General features: G+C 34.1%; 1 pseudogene; it reads right to left on the minus strand.

The window, feature by feature from the left end:
• LOC126879078 (cytochrome P450 9e2-like) overlaps positions 1–20,505 on the minus strand; it is a 55,932-nt pseudogene that overhangs the window by 27,308 nt on the left and 8,119 nt on the right.

Genomic DNA, 20,505 nt, shown 5'->3' on the forward strand with positions numbered 1-20,505 from the left:
CATTGATGGAGTTGAGTGTAAATAATATAATGTATTTGAACTAAGAAGAGAGTTTTAATTAATTACGACCTAGAAGACAGTAACATCACACTATTTAATACATTCAGAAAGTGGGTATTGGTGATAAAGACCTACGCATTATCAAAAATATTTACTGGCATCAACGTGCAAACATCAGGATTGGCCGGGACACGTCTGAAGAACTTTAAATATGAAGAGGAGTAAGGCAGGGTTGCATTTTGTCCCCACTAATATTTAACATCTATTCTGAGTTTGTTTTCAATAAAGCAGTGGATAATGCTCAATGTGGTATCAAAATGAATGGCGTCAATATTAATAATTTGAGATATGCGGATGACACGGTGTTAGTTGCGAGCAATTTTGAAGAACTTCAACATCTGATTAATAGGATTACCACAACGTGTGATGAATATGGACTCAAGCTAAACACCGCAAAGACCAAGGTGATGGTTGTCAGTAAGACGCCAATACAACCGGAAGTAGTAACAGCTTATGGTGAACAATTAGAGAGAACTAACAGTATCACCTACCTTGGTTGTAATCTAAATGAGAACTGGGACATGAGCAAAGAAATTAGAATACGTATAGAGAAGGCCAGAGCTGCATTCTTTAAGATAAAGAAACTTTTATGTGGAAACAACATTACTTTGAATCTTAAAATTAGATTAGTGAGATGTTATGTGTTCTCTACTCTTTTGTACGGTGTCGAAGGTTGGACTTTAACAGATACTCTTCTCAAGAAATTGGAAGCCTTTGAAATTTGGGTATACCGAAGAATCCTACGAATAAGTTGGGTGGATAGAGTTCGTAACGAAGTTGTTTTGCACCGGATGGGAAAAGTCACAGAAGTCGTCAGAACAGTTAAAAATCGAAAACTTGAATATTTTGGCCATGTTATGCGACACCCAGAGAGTTATAATATACTCCATTTAATAATACAAGGCAAGGTAGACGGAAGAAGACGGCCAGGTCGAAGAAGAACGTCATGGCTTAAAAACCTGAGAGAATGGTATAACAGATCCTCTGCATCCCTTTTCCGAGCTGCCGTTAACAAAACTGCTATAGCCAATTTGATAGCCAACGTTCGATAATCGAGCACGGCACATGAAGAAGAAGATTAGTTATCACAAGTTTAAAATTTAATGATGAGCATACATATAGTATTTTTACTACAAAAACGTTATTACGTAGGTCAAAATTTTTGACGTAAGAGAACTGTCAAAACATTAGAATGTGACTTTTCATTATTGCTATGTTTATTATAAACACGGCAATAATGAAAAGTCACATTCTAATGTTTTGACAGTTCTCTTACGTCAAAAATTTTGACCTACGTAATAACGTTTTTGTAGTAAAAATACTATACAACTAACATAAACAGAAACCAATATAGTAAACATGTACAAATTATTGTAGTGATTATTTTTAAAATTAGTATTTATTCATTAACTGTAATAATACTGCAGTTACTGGTGGATATGAGCTATTACCTCCGATTTCGTTGAACCTCCATCGATTTGCAAGAATATTGGTGAGTGGTTAGAGGATATCTTAAGGAACAAAGGTGATATGGAGCCAATCTGCGCTTTTACACAGGGGGTGGATTCCACCCCTTCTCGGGGGTGAAAATTATTTTATTAAGAATAACCCCATAATTCGATAGAGGGACAAATTCTAAGCAAGATTTGTTTAATAAAGTTATTAAAATAACTTAAAACTTTTTGAGTTTTTAAAGATCAAAAAGATTTTAGTTTTTCCTGAGAAAATGCATGTTTTTAACCGATTTTTCACAAATAATTCAAAAACTGTAAGTTTTTACAAAGAAGTTATCAAAATTGAAGCTAATAAAAAATGAAATAAACTCCTTACTAGATAAACCTTTTAATGCTAACTAAAAGTGGGTTAACTAAAAAATAGGTAATTGAATGTATATTTTTTTCGGCGAATACCCAAATCTTAGTATTCAAGCTTAAATAACGGGAAAATGATGCATTTTATAAAACAATCTTATTAAACATTGGTCAAAGGACTTAGAAATATCTATCAAATGAGCTCTCGAACGAGTCGATAGCATTAAAATTTATGCTCCAAAAAGTTTTCTAAATTTTTTTTTCAAAATTTTTTCCAAAAATTGTTATTATTGTTTTTTTTTAATAACTTCGGACATCAGGTTCACCTAAAAACCATTTAAAAGTTAATTCCAAGTGCTATTAAATCACGTTGAATTTGATCTTTTAAACCCCTTACTTTTTTAAAAAATAAAAGGTTAAATGGCTCCGGTTACATGGTTTCGCAGCAAAATTTAAGCTTTAAACGTTTCTATCTCGGTTATTTTTTACTCTACAGAAATAGTAAAAAAAGTAGAATATTTAATACAGAAAAAGATTAAAATTTGGTTATACAGGGTGTCCCGAAAAGATTGGTCATAAAGTATACCACAGAATTTGGGGCCAAAATAGGTTGATTGAACCTCACTAACCCATATACAAAAGTGCACACAACAAAAGGTACAGCCCTTTGAAGTTACAAAATGAAAATGGATTTTTTTTTTCATATATCGAAAACTCTCAGAGATTTTTTATTGAAGATGGACATGTGGCATTTTTATGGCAGCAACATCTTAAAAAAAATTAAACTGAAATTTGTGCACCCCATAAAAATTTTATGTTGGTTTTGTTGTCTTAAACTCCCCCAAACTTTTGTGTACGTTCCAATTAAATTATTGTTGTGGCACCATTAGTTAAACACAATGTTTAAAAACTTTCTTGCCTCTTAATATTTTTCGATAAGCCAGTGTTTATCGAGATATTTTAAATATTTTTCGAATCCACCACATATTTGTATATGGTTAAGTACGATTATAGAGACCTGTTAATAATCTGAAAATTTATTTATGATTTACATATTTAGGTATATTTTAAACCATATTAAAAAATCGTCACATCTCGATAAAATGTACCTTATCGAAAAAATACATAGAAGCAAAAAAGTTTTAAAAACACTGTGTTTAACTAATGGTAACACAATAATAGTATAATTGGAACGAACACAAACAGTTGGGGGGTTTAAAGGAACAAAACCCCCATACAATTTTTACGTAAATATATTGAAAAAGAAACCGCATGTCGATAAAAACTGGCTTATCGAAAAAGTACTGGGAGGCAAAAAAGTTTTAACAACGTTGTGTTTAACTAATGGTACCACAATAATGAATTAATTGGAACGTACACAAAAGTTTGGGGGGTTTAAGGGAACAAAATCCCTATAAATTTTTTATGGGTGGACAAATTTCACTATTATTTTGTTTTAAGATGTTCCTGCCATAATAATGATACATGTCCATTTTCAATAAAAAGTCTGTAATAGTTTTCGATATATTGAAAAAAAATCGATTTTCATTTTGTAACTTGAAAGGGATGTAACTTTTGTTATGAGCACATTTGTACTAAGGTAAGTTAGGCTCAATCGAACTATTTTTGGCCCCAGAATATGTGGTATAATTTATGACCAATCTTTTCGGGAGCATATATCATTTTTTACATACCTATTGAGTATTTTTGGAGTTATTATCAAAAGAAAATGAAAATTATGATAATTTTAAAAATTCTGTAAAATTCTTAAAAATATAATTCAAAAAGTATTGATTTATTTTAATAACTTTATATAACAAAATTTGCTTAGAATTTGTCCCTCTACCGACTATTTTTAATAAAATAATATTCACCCCCGAGAAGGGGTGGCATCCACCACCATGATAAAAGCGCAAGTTGGCATCATGTCACCTTTGTATTCCCTAACTACTCACCAATTTTCATGAAAATCGATAAAGGTTCAACGAAATCGGAAGTGAAAACCTTCCGTGACTGCTCTATAATAATTAGTTTAGTTAGTAAGTAATTCCTGATTTGTAGTCATCAGAGTTCCTAAAAATTTCAATATAATTTCAAAATTAAAGCCATTAAATTTTCTGCGCAAAAAATTGAAGTGAATCAGTAAACTTAGTTTTTGTGCTCTTTTCAAATCTGCAAATGTATTTTGAGCATTTCACTATAGTTACAGGGTGTTGTTAAATCACAATTATTTTATATTTTTTGTTAATCCGGACCTGGATGTTTCTTGCGATTAGTAGTTGTTGGCTCGATCAGTTTCTAGATGGAACATATGTGTACCAAATATCAAAAAAATACACAGGGGGATTCTAAAGTTATTGATTCATGAAGAAATGATGAAACCCTGTAACTCGGTTATAAAAACCTTTAGAGCCAATAAATGTAGTATATCTAGAATCGCCTCGGTGGACTCGATTCACCTTTTAAGATTTTCGTTTCCCAATGAAACACCCTGTATATCTTGTTTTATATTGATATTGATGTAGTTACTTAAATTTGTTTACCTTTTAATGAAAATAAATTCTTTCCCAATAGGGGATCGGCGTTTTCAGGGATCATTTGCCTATGATCAGTAAAATGTTCAAAATCTTTAACAGCAATGTGCTTGATCAGATCTGGGTCTCGTATAGCAAGAGTGGGCGTCACCATCTGGTATAGTCCAAAATATCTGAAAAGAGCAAGGACGTGTGATTAAGGGGTTACAGTATCAGTATTTTAGTTGCAGTTTCACTTTGAAGTTCGGTGCCGACCACCGAACAAGTAACACGCGTGCGAGCGGAGCGGAGGAGCAGCAGAGAAAAGAAGCCAACGAGAAGTGGGGATAGCTCGGCTGTGGACTTTTCAGTCCTGCCTTGAATGTAAGCGAGGCAGCAGTTGAGCGTTTTCACTCTCTCAGAGGCGAGAAGACGACGAGGAGCCAACGGTGGAAGAAGTTGTACGACTAGCAGGAATTTTCATTCCATCACGAATGTAAGCGTGATAGCGAAATCGTGCACTTCAAAGCCTTAGGCAAGAAGGAGAGGCAAAGGCCGATCGACTGGATGTGGTGAAACTTAGGGAATTTGATTTTATTGGATTCTCTGAGACGCCACAGCTAGAGATCGGTTAGCAGAAGAAGCAAAGCGGGCTCGACGGGAGCCCGCTACGGGATTTTTACTGTGGCTCCGTAAGGGTAGACACTGCAAGGTGTAGTTCTATGGAACCTACATCTGGCAGCCCCGGCCCCTAGGTCAGTAAAAACGAGAACATCAAGAGGATCCCGTACCCAGTTCTGTCTGGGTACGTGAACAACCGCGATAGGGGTAGGGAAACCAACCCTGAAGCCGAGCTGGCGTCGGGCCAGTCGGCGGAAAAAAAGGTTCGCCAAGATTAGGGACTCTCCCCCCCAGACGATTGATCGAGCTAAGTCTCGATCACCCCCCCCCTATGGCCACTCCGCCAACATATGAAGATCCACGTAAAGTGGATCTAGCCTTTTACAGGAACAACAAACCGATGACAGCGAAGAGGAAACCGAAGAAGATACCGAGATGAAACCAGAGAAAGACTCAGAAGACGATTGGGAAACAAAAATTGCGAAAAGAACAATCGCGGTAGACAAACTCATCCTAGAGACAACCGAGATGCTACGTCAAAGAGAAAAAGAAGATCGAATAAGGGCAGAGCAACTAACAGTCCTGCTCACGAAGCAATTGAAGGAAAAGGACGAAGAAATAGCCCGACAAAAGACCGAAAGAGCGGAACTACAAGAATCGATGAGAAGGACGAAAGACCAGCTTGCGAAGAAATTGAAGGAAAAGGACGAAGAAATAGCCCGACAAAAGACCGAAAGTGCGGAACTACAAGAATCGATGATAAAGATGAAGAGCCAGATGAACGAACTGACCAAAGAGCTACGAGAAGCCCAGAAAAACCTGATGCTAGAACGCCAACAACAGGCAAAGCCCATACCGAAGGTAGAAAATAACCCAGCGACCGATAAGCCACCGCCGATTAAAAAACCGAGGGCAAAAGAAGACTTCCCACCACTGTCACGAAGACCAAGCACAGATGATGAGACGCCTGCCTTGGGGCAATCTGACGATTCAGAGACAGAGGACATGGTAACAAACGAAGATACCACCGTGCTGCCCGAACAACAGGCAACACCTCCCAGACAGCCGCCTGTAATTAAATTACAGAGCGTGAATGATACAGGGGCTATCCTCACCATAGCCCAAAGACTAAAAGTCTATACGACTAACAAAATCTCCAGGAGCGGTAAAGAAACACTCATCCAGACGAAAAACCTGGAAGATTACAAGAAAATGGTGAGGGTAATAGAAGAGTACGCAAAGGCACACAAGGACAAAAGGCTACAATGGGTAGCCTTCCCAGTAGACGAGGATAAAAACCCAAAGTGGTTTTAAGAGGATTGCCCTCAAATACCACCGAGGAGGAAATCCAAGAAGAGATGGAAGCAAAACACCAAATAGTCTGCCAATCAGCCAAGAATATGACCACAAGAGTCGGTCCCAAAAGGCAGTTACCGATGTTCGTACTGACTCTGAATCGTGAGGACGTAGAAAAGGCTAAGCTGATCACCAATCTGTGTCACATGAAGATAGATGTAGTAGACCTAAGAAAAGCGACAGAGCCAACGCAGTGCTTCAACTGCCAAGGCTTTCACCATGCGCAGAACGCGTGCCACAAACACCCCAAATGCGTGAAATGCGGAGAAGACCACCACACGAAGACCTGTAAAAGACCCAGGGAAACAAAGGCAACCTGCGCTAACTGCAAAGGAAGTCACCCCGCAAGCTACAGAGGATGCCCGAGAAGTCCAACCTGGTATATACCACAACAACAGATCTACAGACGACAACAGGCAAACGGAGTCTCCTATGCCAAAGTCACGCAGGGCGAAAACCAACAAGCCACCACAGTGATCCTCCCAGACGAAGAATACCTGGTCAAACTAGTCACCAACATAGTGACCAAGGTAGTCCAGGAAACCATCCAAGATACCAGACAGACGATCAGGTAAAACCACAATATAATTAAAAAAATCATAAAAAAGGCGTAAGCCACCAAAAAAATCACACAAAATAAAAAAACCAACATAAAATTAGAGCGTCAAGCCATTGGACGGAGCCCATTAGGACTCGGTACAATGGCTTGGAGCCCAAGCAAGCAATTTTAGTTCCCGCGGATAAGTAAATAAGAGGATAAAAGGCTTAGAGCGCTTAACGCTGGCCTAGTTTTGCATTCGATTAGGGTACCACATTGGAATCCTATTACCCAGGGTTCCATTGTGAAGAGCATTTGGCTGATAGTTGTGCCCCTATCGCGTATAAGCGTGCTATAGGGGGGAAAGGGATGGCCTGGGGCATTGGAGCGAGGTGGGGTGATCCCTGTATTTATACTCGGGCCAAAACACCTCGCCCCAATGAATTGTTACACCCGAATGTCCTTTTTTTCGAAAGGGTGAACATCTCCCATGGGTCGGGTTGAATCAAATTGCTTGCTTGCTTGCTTAAGGGGTTACATAGGTCTTGCGGGTAAAAAAAGTGACTTTTAAAAAAATGATATCTCGAAAACTAAAAATTTTTTTTGTTTATAATTGGAACATGTAAAAGTATAGTACTTAAGGTACTCTCAAAAAAATTTTCATCCAACAAAAATATTCATTTTTGTAGAGTTGACTGCAATTTTTCGACAACAGCCCTTTTTTGCGGTGGGCAGCATAACTAAGTAGAGTCTCATCTCGAATCAAAAAATCAAAAAGTTTCATGTAGTTTATACCTCTGGCTAGTGAATGAACGAAGGAATTAAAAAAAAATGAAATTTGAAGATTTTACTTAAGTTTAAACACATTTTCGACCCCAATTTTTCTCTTTTTTCAAAAATGACAATTTTTAAAGTAGTTTTTTTTATAAAACAAAAACAACTTCACCTAATAAAAATTCCTTCGTTCATTCACTAGCCAGAGATATAAACTACAAGAAACTTTTTGATTTTTTGATTTCAGATGAGACTGGACTTAGTTATGCTGCCCACCGCAAAAAAGGGCTGTTGTCGAAAATTGCAGTCAACTCTACAAAAATTAATATTTTGGCTGAAAATTTTGTGGAGAGTGCCTTAAGTACTATACTTTTACATGTTCCAATTATAAATAAAAATAATTTTTAGTTTTCCAGTTATAATTTTTTTAAAAAGTCACTTTTTTTACCCAAGACCTATGTAACCCCTTAAGGGGCTTCTTTCAAAACTTTATTTAAACTTTAATGTTCGATACAGGTAGTTGAATATGCACGTGCATTTTGCATGACTGGAAAACCTAGAAATTAAATCAAATATTTACAGCATTACTGTTGTAATTTTCTTATTTGATGATCACAAAAAGAGACCATAGGATAGATATAGTCCGTCCGCTAAAACTTTTCCCATGCGGTACGATTCATTTTCAATCAAATTAAGTCAAAACAGAAAGTGAAACGTACGCCGATGTGTGTAGTATATAGTATACATACAGTATACAAAATGTATATACACATCGACGTTCGTTTCAATTTATGTTTTGACTTAATTTGATTGGGAAAAGTTATAGCGGACGGACTATAGGTATTTAGGTATATTATATTTGAGATGCATTGGAAAAATTAGTGTTCTTGTTTTAAATATTTTATCTACTTAAAAAATTATATTGTGACGCTAAAATGTTAAACAGATGAAACTACTGTTTCAACATCATCATTATCATTCAGCCAATCGCGTTCAATGCTGGACATAGGCCCCCCTTATTTCTTTCCAATGTTCTCTACAGTGGGCCGCTTATAGGCAGTTTCCGCTATTTTTTTATGTCGTTGGTCCATCTAGTCAGTGGTCGTCCTCGGCTTCTTTTATAGTTTCTGGGCCTTATTCCATGACTCGTCGTGTCCTCCGTCCATCTTGTGTTCTAGCTAAGTGCCCTTAGCCCTTCTAGTGCTAAGTGCTAACCACTTAAGCGTCGGTGCTCTTTAGATATTTTGAACTCCTGATCTTTGCCTGATTTGTTGGTTTGTTATATGGTTTCGAAGGCTCACGTTCAGCATTGCACGTTCCATGACTCGTTATGTAACTCTGAGTTTATTGTCGGATTTTTGCGTCAGTGTTAATCTCTGCTCCATAAGTTTGTACAGACAAAACACATTGGTTATAAACCTTGCAAACTACTGCTTGGAATCAATAAAATATTTTTCACTGCCATCAACCCATGTAATGTTAAATTTTTAATCCGTTAAGAGTTTACTCTAGCTATAGAGTAAAAATTGATCGTAAAATTTTTACACTGTGTATTAAAATTTTGTTCCCTTTACCTATGTGGATTAAATATAATGAGCATTTTGTGTTTACATGAGATTGTGTTGAATTTACTAAATGTTTTGTTTAGTAATTCTGCAAATTTCTTGGAATTGATTAAAATGATCACAAGTAGTTCAGGTGGCCAATCAATTGATTTAAGTTAAATAAAACAAATATGACCAAATACATTATTAATATATTTTGGATATAACTGATTGTTATCAGGATTGTTATCAACGTCATAATTACCAATTTCAACTTTTTCAATGTGGTATTTCTTCGAACCAGAGACTAAAATTTTAACAGATATAGCAAAAATTTAACGTCAAAATTTGTTATAATTTTATTTTTTTTTGTTGTTTCTTTTTGGTAGATCTTTTTTGTTTTTTTACCTTGATTTGGCACCTTTTGAACCTTAGCCTCGTAATAAGGACGACTAATGTGTATTGTGTGTATTAAGTAAATGTCTTGTTACTTAGTAAACTCGACTTCATTTTCGAACGTCTGCGGTTCCTCAGGTGAGTACCGATCCCACAAGGATAGAATTTTTTTTCATTTATTAAATTTTAATAATAAAGAAAAAATTCCCACCCTGCGGATATTTGACATAATTTTATTTTATTCTACAGTAAAAATTTGACAGTAAAAATTTAACGTTATAACGGTCCTGGTTGTCGGCAGCCGTGTTTGATTTACTTTAATTTGTCTATATTGAAAGATGAGAGGTCAGATATTAGACTGGTTATTATTTTACATAGGTATTACATCACTAAATTACATCAAATTGTGACAATAATGGTTGGTTTTTTCAACTTTAAATGTTCAAAAATAAATAAATTTGTCAACTTTAAGTCAAAACATTATGTTTTGCATTTATATATCATAGAACTATATATTAATACAAAATTTAAGTTTTTTTGTTAGAAAACAAACTTTTTGAATAAAAATTCTTATCTACTCTATGTCATATTATGTATAAGTTTTTAGTTTGTGAAAACTGTCATTATAGATAGCAGTGCGTGAAGTGTTTAAAGTGTGCGTGAAGTAACAATGTATTTTAAATGGGACTTACTTTTTCGCACTGTTTTTGACACACTTTCATATAATCAAATATCCTTAACTTTCGCGTTGTCATGGTGATGACATAATGAACAATAAATTACGACAAAAGTTTTGACAGTTTTGTGGTTTGAAAGAAGTTAGAATTTTTGAATGTCAAAGTTCTAAAAATTGTAGAAAATAAATAAATTCCAGTGACGAAGAGTTACAGTTTTTTTATTTGTTCATCATAGATAAAATATTGTATGAAACTGTGCGTGAAGTACTTTTTGCGAACTTACGCGATGTATAGCACTCGCTACGTTGTCGCTCGTGCTCTAAACATCGCGTGCGTTCGCAAAAAACATACTTCACGAACTGTTTCATAAATAACTAATTTATAGACGCTTGAAGAAGCGGTTGTTCGGTTATCCTTGACGTTCCAACAAATCAAAACACGTTTCCTGTACATGACCTGCCACTCCTTAAATCAATGCTGCTGTATCCTTCTATGAGAGCCCTTAATATCTGAGCACGACCACGACGAGTGTAGTAGTTACCGAAATAACATGACAGTTATTGTGGTTCTTCTTAGAGTATTTTTTGTATATTGGCAATATAAATATAAGATGGGAAAGCTTTCTAGATCCTATTTCTTGGGAGGATCAGTCCATTTTGCTTATGTTATTTTCTTAACGATTACTCTCCATTTTTTCTATCTCTAGTTTTACCCTGTCCTTCTCTGCAGCCTTCTTCAACTTCTTCTAGCTACTTTGATCTTGTAGCTGCCCTTGTATTTTCTCTCTTCCTCCTGGATTCCATTCTATCACAGCATTTATGTCACTGCCTCATCTCCTGGCCGTCTGATGTGACCTAATCATCTAACTCTATTTTGATCACGATATCTTCTTTCAGTACTTTCTCAATCTCTGCATTTGTTCTATATTCATTTTGATCTGTTCTTATTAGTCCCAGTATGGTTCTCATGATCTTTCTCTCTACTATTCTGAAGTTTTCTACATCTTTTTTAGTCATAGTCATTGCATTGCATATTGGCAATAGGGCTTTTCATTCACAGTCATTTGTTTCAAGCTTCTGTCATGTGTCACATAATATTAATATATCTACGTCGTACGTTATTGGTATATACTAATGATACAAACCAAAGACGTATGACGTAGATATATTAATATTATGTGACACATGACAGAAGCTCGAAACAAATGACAATCGATGAAAAGCCCTATACGCTGTGAGCTCGTACGTAGAGGGGATATTTACAAATTCGCGAGCGCCAGTAGTGACAAGTCTGTTAACGTTTACCGGAAATTTGACAAAAATGTCAAAGTGATTAATTTAAAATTAAAAACATTAATAAAAAAAATATTAGTTGGTCAAAGCTGTGGTATATATTTTTACCTTAAATATACTTATGTTTTAAATACTAAATTTAAGTTTTTTTAATGTTTCGTAATATGTAATTATAAAGTAATCTATTAATCTTAGCGCCATGTACACGATAATTGTGAAAGTATCCGAAAAGAAATTCATATTTTATCAATAGAACGTCAAAATAATTAGCTAAATCTAAAAAAAATCGATTCCAATTTAATTACTTTTTTGCGTTGTAAATATTAAGCGATAACAATTAAATAATAAATTTAAAAATTTCCGGTGAAAGTTGAATTAGTAGTCCGCTAGGAGCGACACCAGCGAAGCTCAGAGCGTATACGCTGTGAGCTCGTACGTAGAGTGGATATTTAAAAGTTCGTGAGCGCCAGTAGTGATAAGTCAGGGAACCTTTCCTGGAAATTTGACATGAATGTCAAAGTGATTAATTTAAAATTGAAATTAAAACATTAATTAGAAAAAATATTAGTTGGCCAAAGCTGTGGTATATATTATTACCTTAAATATACTTACGTTTTACATACTGAATTTAAGTTTTTTTTATATTCCGTAATAATATGTAATTATAAACTAGTCTATTAATCTTAGCGCCATCTACACGATAGTTGTGAAAGTATCCGAAGTAAGAAATTAATAGTTCATCAATATAACGTCAAAATGATTAGCAAAATCTTAAAAAAATCGATTACAATTTAATTACTTTTTTGCGTTGTAAATATTAAGCGATAACAATTAAATAATAAATTTAAAAATTACCGGCGAAAGTTGCATTAGTAATCAGCTAGTGGCGACACCAGCGAAGCTCAGAGCGTACAGCAATAGCGAAATGTAGAGTGATAGGAACTGATAGAATCATTTTAATATCTATTTGACTATTCGTGATATCTAGTACACATTTGGCTTTTTTGTTTTGAATCTATAAATGTATAATATTACAGCAATTCTTCAATTTTAATATATTAAAAGTTCTTTGTTAATATGGCATTTTAAGATATTATAATTCACCTTAACATTAGAAAAAAGTAGGTACAAAATAAATAAAAATCCTACCTTACATCCGGACATTGGTCATAGACATATTGGACAAAATCCACTAAACTATGGGTCTTCAGGACAGTACCCCAATTGTCGCCAAGCAACCATACAGGTTTCGTCTGCTTTATTCCTCTTTCTTTCCAGTAACTCATGGGTTTGATAGCAAAATAATAGAATAATACAGCCAAGGCCGCTAAGACTAGCACCAATTGGAACATCGTTGGTTTCTTTAAATATAACTAAAAGAAGTAAAAACAAAAAAACAATATATTTGAAAATGTACACTTCATCTTTGCATTACATGAACCTTAGCTGTTGCAATAAGCTGATTTACACTACATCTGAATATAACACAATTATGTTAGATGAGTTTAAAGAAGTGATCGCCAACCAAAAAAGAAGTGATCAAAACGTTGAAAAACTTTGTTTTCAATACTTTCACAAAATGTGTTATAAGTAGGGAGCGGATTTTATGCTAAATGCATATTGCATGCATATTTCGCATATTTAAGAACTTTACTAAATTTTGCATATTTTTAAAAAAACATGCATATGTTGTGCCTATTAAAAACATTTAAGTCCAAAAAAAATTTTTAATTCGACACAAAATATTTCCCCGCACAGGCTGTTCTATTAATTCGAGAACTACCTGAAGAGAGACGGCTCATTCACTGCCTTTTCATTTCTTCTTAGAAAATACCCGATCTTTACACAAAGTACTTATTTATAGTACGCCGTTATAAAATGATTGTAGGATGTAAAATGATGAAGGATGGTTTACCGGGAAATCCGAATTTTATTTACTTTTATTATATTTAGCAGGTACCTACAATTCTGGTGATTCTTTTAAATCCCCTATTGTTAAGAGAATTTACACATTTAACCATGACCATAGTTTTACGATTTTCTAACGGGAATTGAAATATTCATGCTTTAGATCAGATCCCGTCTTTAAACGGCTTTAAAACTTTGGAGAACATATTTATGCGAAATCTTTAAGGAAAATTTTGAAATTGATTTTGGTGCAGAATATTCGGCTTTAACAAGTTATTTTAAATACGCCCCAATTACTTCTATTGATGTTGAAAGGAGTTTTTCAAGTTATAAAAATATCAAAGAAAATGTTTCCTAGTAAAAAATTTGGAAAAACACATTGTAGTGAATTATAATGGAAGATATATATAGTGATATTGTTGTTTTATTTTAAATAGGTAACTATTGGTATCAGTTTTTGTAAAAAATGTGAATAAATTGCATATATTTAAAATAATGATTTTATTTGAAAGATAATAAATAAGATTGCCGCCCCCCTATAAAAGAACCCGCTAGAATAGAATAGAACAGAAAATTTGTGGTTTCTCGAAATGCGCATTTTTTGAATTTTTGTGCATATCTTGCGCAAATTTCATATATGCGCATATTTCATCAAAATTGATCGCATATAAATCCGCTCCCTAGTTATAAGTTAATGTCACTACAGTTGTTTTGGCAGACTCTGGCATGTGTCCTTTATCGGCACTATCTGCACTTAACTGAGTCTATAGTCTATAACTGAATATGTTGAGAAGGGAGCTTTTTTTCTCAAGTTGGATATTCAGAATTATATCTGTATTTTTTAATTTATTAATTTCCATAGATTCTAATAAAGATTCTAATAAGGTCTTTCATTTGAATATTAGGAATTTGAAATTGGTCAATAAAATAATTATTATGATCTAGAGGGTGAAGTGCGTACGTAGAATCTGTTTTTTCTATTTTTGAAAGCCCTTTTGTGTTCTGCCATACGTTTGTCAAAGGTTCGGCCAGTTTGATCGATGTTTTTGGATAGTCACCTCATGTTAGTTTGTAATTACTTTTTGTTTTGACTCTTATTGTCCTTAATGTGTTTACTTAAGTTGTTTGTTCTGAAAGACGTTGTTATTCCTTTCTTTTTAATGTGTTATATTTTTTTGATATCTTGGCTGTATATGAGATAGAGCAGAAGGTACTGCATTTTTCTGTTGTAGTGGGAAAACTAATTTCAGCGCTTTCTTATGCAGTTTTTGGTTTAAAATTTTGTTAATTGTTTGTTAGCTCTATTTACTCATTGTTTACTACTGTTTGCTTACCTAATGATATTCAACTCCATCGCGAAATTCTTTTTTTGACATGGGAATTTCTGTCAAGCTATGTAACATACTCTGGTAGGGTAGGATGCTAACAGTGGCGTACTGATAGATCAGCGGGCCCTGGTTCCAGTTAGGATGCGGGCCCACTTGCCCAATAAAAACACACATTGTATATCAAAGTTTTTAAACATTAAAATTTAATGTTTATTAAAAAATAAAAAGTAATTCCTGAAGCGGTAACGATTAATTTAATTGGGAGTGATTTTCACGATTTTTTTTACCAACAAAAAAAATGTACTAACATTCTTTTGATCGTAAGTTACTTACTTTTGATGTTAGAAACTTTTTTAAAAAACAAAAATGCAATAAAGCTTTTTTCAAATACTTTAAAAAGTTTGAGTTCTCCCCGAAAAGTGCTTGATTTTTTGTTTATTTCACTTTGAAATATTCGATTTGGAATTTGACTAGTAAGAACTCTCTTTTCATTAGCTACAACTGTGCTTCTGCTGTGTCTACAGACCTTATACATACACCATTTTTTTCACTTTTCTAGAAGCTATATTTTTGCTAATAATATTTTTTGATAAAATATTTACTTTTTGAGTGATTTGCGAAAAACCGCCTGCAACGTGGTTTTTTGTTGAAAAATAAACATTTTTCCTCGCAGATAACTCGAAAAGTATTGACTTGTTGAAAAAATGGTATAGAAAAAAATTTTCTTAGAATTAGTTAGTTCATCCAATTTCGGACTTATCCTGTGTTTCTTATTAAATATTGTTTTTAAATTTTTTTATTTTGATATTGGTAGGTGGTATTCTTCGTTTTTATTTATATGTACCTACACAAAAATTAAAATTTATTAAGCAGTTAGATTTCCTAGTGTGTACTGTATAGGTACTTGTGTGGTTCAAAATGTCCATATCAAGTTAGAAACAAAAGAAGCAAAAAGGGCGCTAGAGCGTGCCCCTGTGGGGCCCGGACCCTGGTTCCACGGAACTCGCGGAGCCATGCTCAGTACGCCACTGGATGCTAACTTATGTTGTGTAGGATCGGATGATTTTATTTAATAAATAAAATCATGATGATTTTGATGATTTTATTTATTATTTAGTAAATAAAAAAAATTTAATAGGTAACTCAAAGAAAAATGGAAATATTTATGTTGGAATTAAAACTAAAAGACAGAAAATCAAGTGGATAAAAGTGGATAAAAGAGAAAACGAAAGTAAAAAATGTAACACAACATAAAACAGGGTTAAAGTGGAGATTTGCGGGCCACAATGCGAGACAGAAAGATAAAAGATGGAATGCTGAAATAGAAAACTGGAGACCGTGGCCAGGAAGAAGAGTAAGATCTGAGATGCGATCAAAGGACGACATTGTAAAAACTGCAGGAGCTCGCTGGAAAAGCGCAGCCAAGGACAGACAGATATGGAAAAATTTGGGGAAGGCCTATGTCCTAAGTTGGATAGAAATGGGCCAAAGAAAAAGGATGGGATGATGAATTATAATGTATAGTTTTGTCAGTATAGGTATGTTTACGAAATACAGAGAACTCATGTTTGTTTTTCAGTCTGGTAATTGTGTAATCTTAGTATTATGGTCGAGTGTGGGCAGAGCAACACGTGAAAAATTAGGCTCTCTAAAAATTCAATTTTTTGGCGAATAAGAAATAGTTTCTAAAGTGATTTTAGTTACAGTGTGTCAAAGACGATTAGTGTTAAGTGAAGTTATAGAAATAAACTTTTGAAGCAGACTGTAAGTACAATAATATTAAATACAATACATAAACTTAAAACAACAAATAAAATTTAATTCAACATCAAGCCAAAAAAGTAGATCATTAGAACGTTGATTACAAGCTCCAGAAACTGGAATTTTGAAAGTTAAAGGTGGGAACTGTTGAATCAAACTGCTCCAAAATAACGTAAAATAATTTAATTTAATTTAATTCAATTTAGGGGTAACACATTCGAAAGAGAAACATATTGCTTGAGAAAATCATCTTCCTCCGACGCGATAGGTGGGGAGGGTGATTTTATTGCGAGCAATTTCGCTAAGAAAATGAACCCCGACGATTACACATCCGACGATAATCGGAAAAGATATAGAGAAAATGAACAGCAGTCTTTTTCGAAAAGCAAAAAAATATCAAGAACCCCAGATAAAAGAAACACAGAGGAAGACAAAATAGACCAAATATTAAATATGATGGCAAACTTAACGAAAGAGACACAAGATCTGAAAATTCACGTAAAAGAAATTAAAGAGGAGCAAAGGCAATACAGAGAAGAAATGAGGTAACTCCGAATTGAATTAGAAGAATTAAGACAAGAGAATGGTGAAGTGCGAAGAGAAAATGAACATATGAAAAAGGAACTGGAAGATGTAAAAGTGCGCCTTGAAAGACTCGATAGAGCAAGAAAAGAAAATAATGTTATAGTACAGGGAATGACAATAGATACGGGAGATAGAAGATTACTAAAAGAAACAATGGAGAACTTTATGAAAAAAGAACTAGATATTAATATAAAGATAGAAGAAGCTGTGAAAGGCAGGACATGTTGATAAAGGGTATTAACATTGATATGACCCAAGATAGAATTGTGTGGAAAAATGCAATTAGGGAAGCCGACCCCGCATAGGGATAAGGCAAAGAGAATGATGATGACACAGTGATCAAATAATCTTCAGGCATGTGGGCAGCTCACTTTTAAAAGTTTCTCTCAGTTTTCCAATCAGCCAGATCAGCCAGAAATTTTGGAGGTGGCTCTATTATGATATGGAGAGGCATCTGCTTTGCAGGTCACACAGGGAAACAAAACATGTTTAGTCAGATTGCCAAAGAAAGAGGAAAAAATAAAAGTAATGGAAAATAAAAGAAAACTTAAAGAAATAAAAGAAGAAAGAATATATATAAACAATAATTTTACGAAAGAGGAATTACAAATACAAAAAGAAATAGTCAAAATAGCAAATGATGAAATAAAGAAAGGAAAACGCGTCCAAATTAAGCACAACAAATTGATAATAGATGGACGGGAGAGGAAATGGAATAAGAACAAGAATCAGTTGGATGAGGTTTTTCAAAACGTTTCAAAAAACTAGCAACTGATGAGAGAATACAAGACAATACTTATTTGGCGACGGACGGGGCAAATAAAAAGGAAATGAGTGCAGATAAATTGATGTATCACAAAAAAGAAATAAATAAGAGCAGACAAGGAAACAAAAATACAAGACGAAAACAAAAAAATAAAAAACATAAAGAACTGAAAATAAGCACATGGAATATAAGAACGATGTTGGCACCAGGAAAAATGCTAGAAATAAGCAAAGAACTAGCAAAGTATAAAATAGATATTGCAGCACTGCAAGAGATACGGTGGGAGGGACAAGGACAGATTGATAAACAAGACTTTACACTATTATACTCAGGAGGAAAGAAGCAAGGACAAAAAGGAGTGGGATTCATGATTCTAGGACAGCTAAGAGAAAAAGTCATAAACTCTAAACCGATATGCGAAAGAATTGCGTATGTAAGAATAAATAATAAACCGTTCAATATATCACTATTAAACCTATACGCACCTACAGAAACAAGCAATACAGACGATAAAGACAATTTTTATGATAAGATAGAAGAAGAGATGGAAAAAATACCCAAAGAAGATGTTATAATTATACTAGGAGACCTCAATGCCTAGATTGGTAAAGAAGATTTTTTACAGCAAATTGCAGGAAAACACACCGTACACAAAAACACTAATGATAATGGTCTAAGACTATGTAACCTAGCAACAAGAACAAACATGATAATAAGCTCAACAAAATTTGAACACCCTAAAATGCATAAAGTAACATGGAGGTCGCCTGATCAGAAAACGTATAGCCAAATTGATCACATACTAATAAACAAAAGAAAACAATCTTCAATAAAGGACGTGAGAACTTTCAGAGGTGCGTGTGCGGATTCAGACCACTATATGGTCGCAGCCACCATAAGACAAAAAGTTAAAATCCAAACTAAACAGAAAAATCAACAGAGAAAATGGAATGTCAATAAATTGCAGAATGCAGATATTAGAAAAAAATATGAAGAAGAAGTAACAGTGCAAATAAGAGAGAAATATAAAGCAGAGGACATCAAATCAGAATGGAACATGATCAAAAAGTTAATAGAAGAAGCTGCAAAAAAGCAGGTAGGCAAACACCAGAAGAAAACAAAAAACGAATGGTATAACAACGAATGTAAACAACTAACAGCACAAAAGGTGCAAGCAAGAACTAAATGGCTGAGAACGGATAAAGAGGAAGACAGAGAAAGTTATGAAAAATTAAGAAAGGACGCTAAGAAAATTATAAGACAAAATACAAGAAGATGGGCAGATGAATAGATGCAAGAAATAGAACAGGAAAGAACAAATAGAAACACGAAACATTTCTATAAAAATATTAAAGAACAAACCAAAAAATACAAAGGTAAAACAAACGGAATAAAAAATAAAGAGGGAATAGTCATTGTAGAAGGCAATGAATATAGACAGGTATGGGCAGATCACTACAGAGAACTCTTGACGGAGGAATACACTGGAGAAGAAATGCACGAAGAAGAGGAGACGGTGGACGAAGAAGCAGACGAAATACATATTGAAGTCTCAAAAGAGTCAACAATAGATGAACTCGAGGAAGTAATACAGAAGAGCAAAAATGGAAAAGCTCCAGGAAAAGACGAAATTAACATGGAACTTATAAAATATGGAGGAAAGGAACTGAAGGAAAAAATACTATCACTATTGAAAAATATATGGAAGGAAGAGAAGATGCCAGAGGACTGGGAGATAGGGCAGGTAATAACAATACATAAAAAGGGAGACCAACAAATTTGTGAAAATTATAGAGGAATAACACTACTAAGCACAACATATAAAATATTGACTTCGATAATAAGAAAAAGATTGTCAAAGATCACGAAGAAGAGAGTGGGACAGTACCAATGTGGATTCACAGAAGGAAGATCAACAATAGATGCTATACACACAATAAAACAAATAATGGAAAAAGGAAATGAATATAAACTGCAATTAGAAACAACTAATGATTGCCCTGGAAAAATTAAAAATCCCACATAAACTCAGAAAATTAATAAATATGACAATGAGAACTACCAAAATTAGCATAAAGACGCAAAGAGGCGAGACAGATGAATTCATTATAAATAAAGGAGTGAAACAAGGGGATGCCTTATCCACGACACTGTTTAATCTAGCTTTAGAATATGTACTACGAAATATAAACAAAGGAAACCTAAGAACAAGAGGTGGACAAATAATCGCATATGCAGACAACATTGTTATTATTGCAAAAAATAGAAACATAATGAAAGAAATGCTAGAAGAAATAAAAGAGAAAGGGGAGACAATGGGACTCAGATTAAATGAAGAAAAGAAGAAAATATTAAGACTAGGGAAACCAGCAATAAAAGGAAAAACCAAAATAGGAAATTCAGAGTTTGAAGATGTAGAACATTTCAAATACCTAGGAGTGACAATAAGAAAAACGGGTGAAAGAATACCAGAAATAAAAGAAAAAATATTGGCAGCGAATAAAGCTTATTTTGCAAATAAAACACTACTTAAAAGCAAAATACTGTCTATTAAAACCAAGATGAGAATGTATAA

This window comes from Diabrotica virgifera, chromosome 1 (genome assembly GCF_917563875.1).
Source record: "Diabrotica virgifera virgifera chromosome 1, PGI_DIABVI_V3a".
Lineage (NCBI taxonomy): Eukaryota > Metazoa > Arthropoda > Insecta > Coleoptera > Chrysomelidae > Diabrotica > Diabrotica virgifera.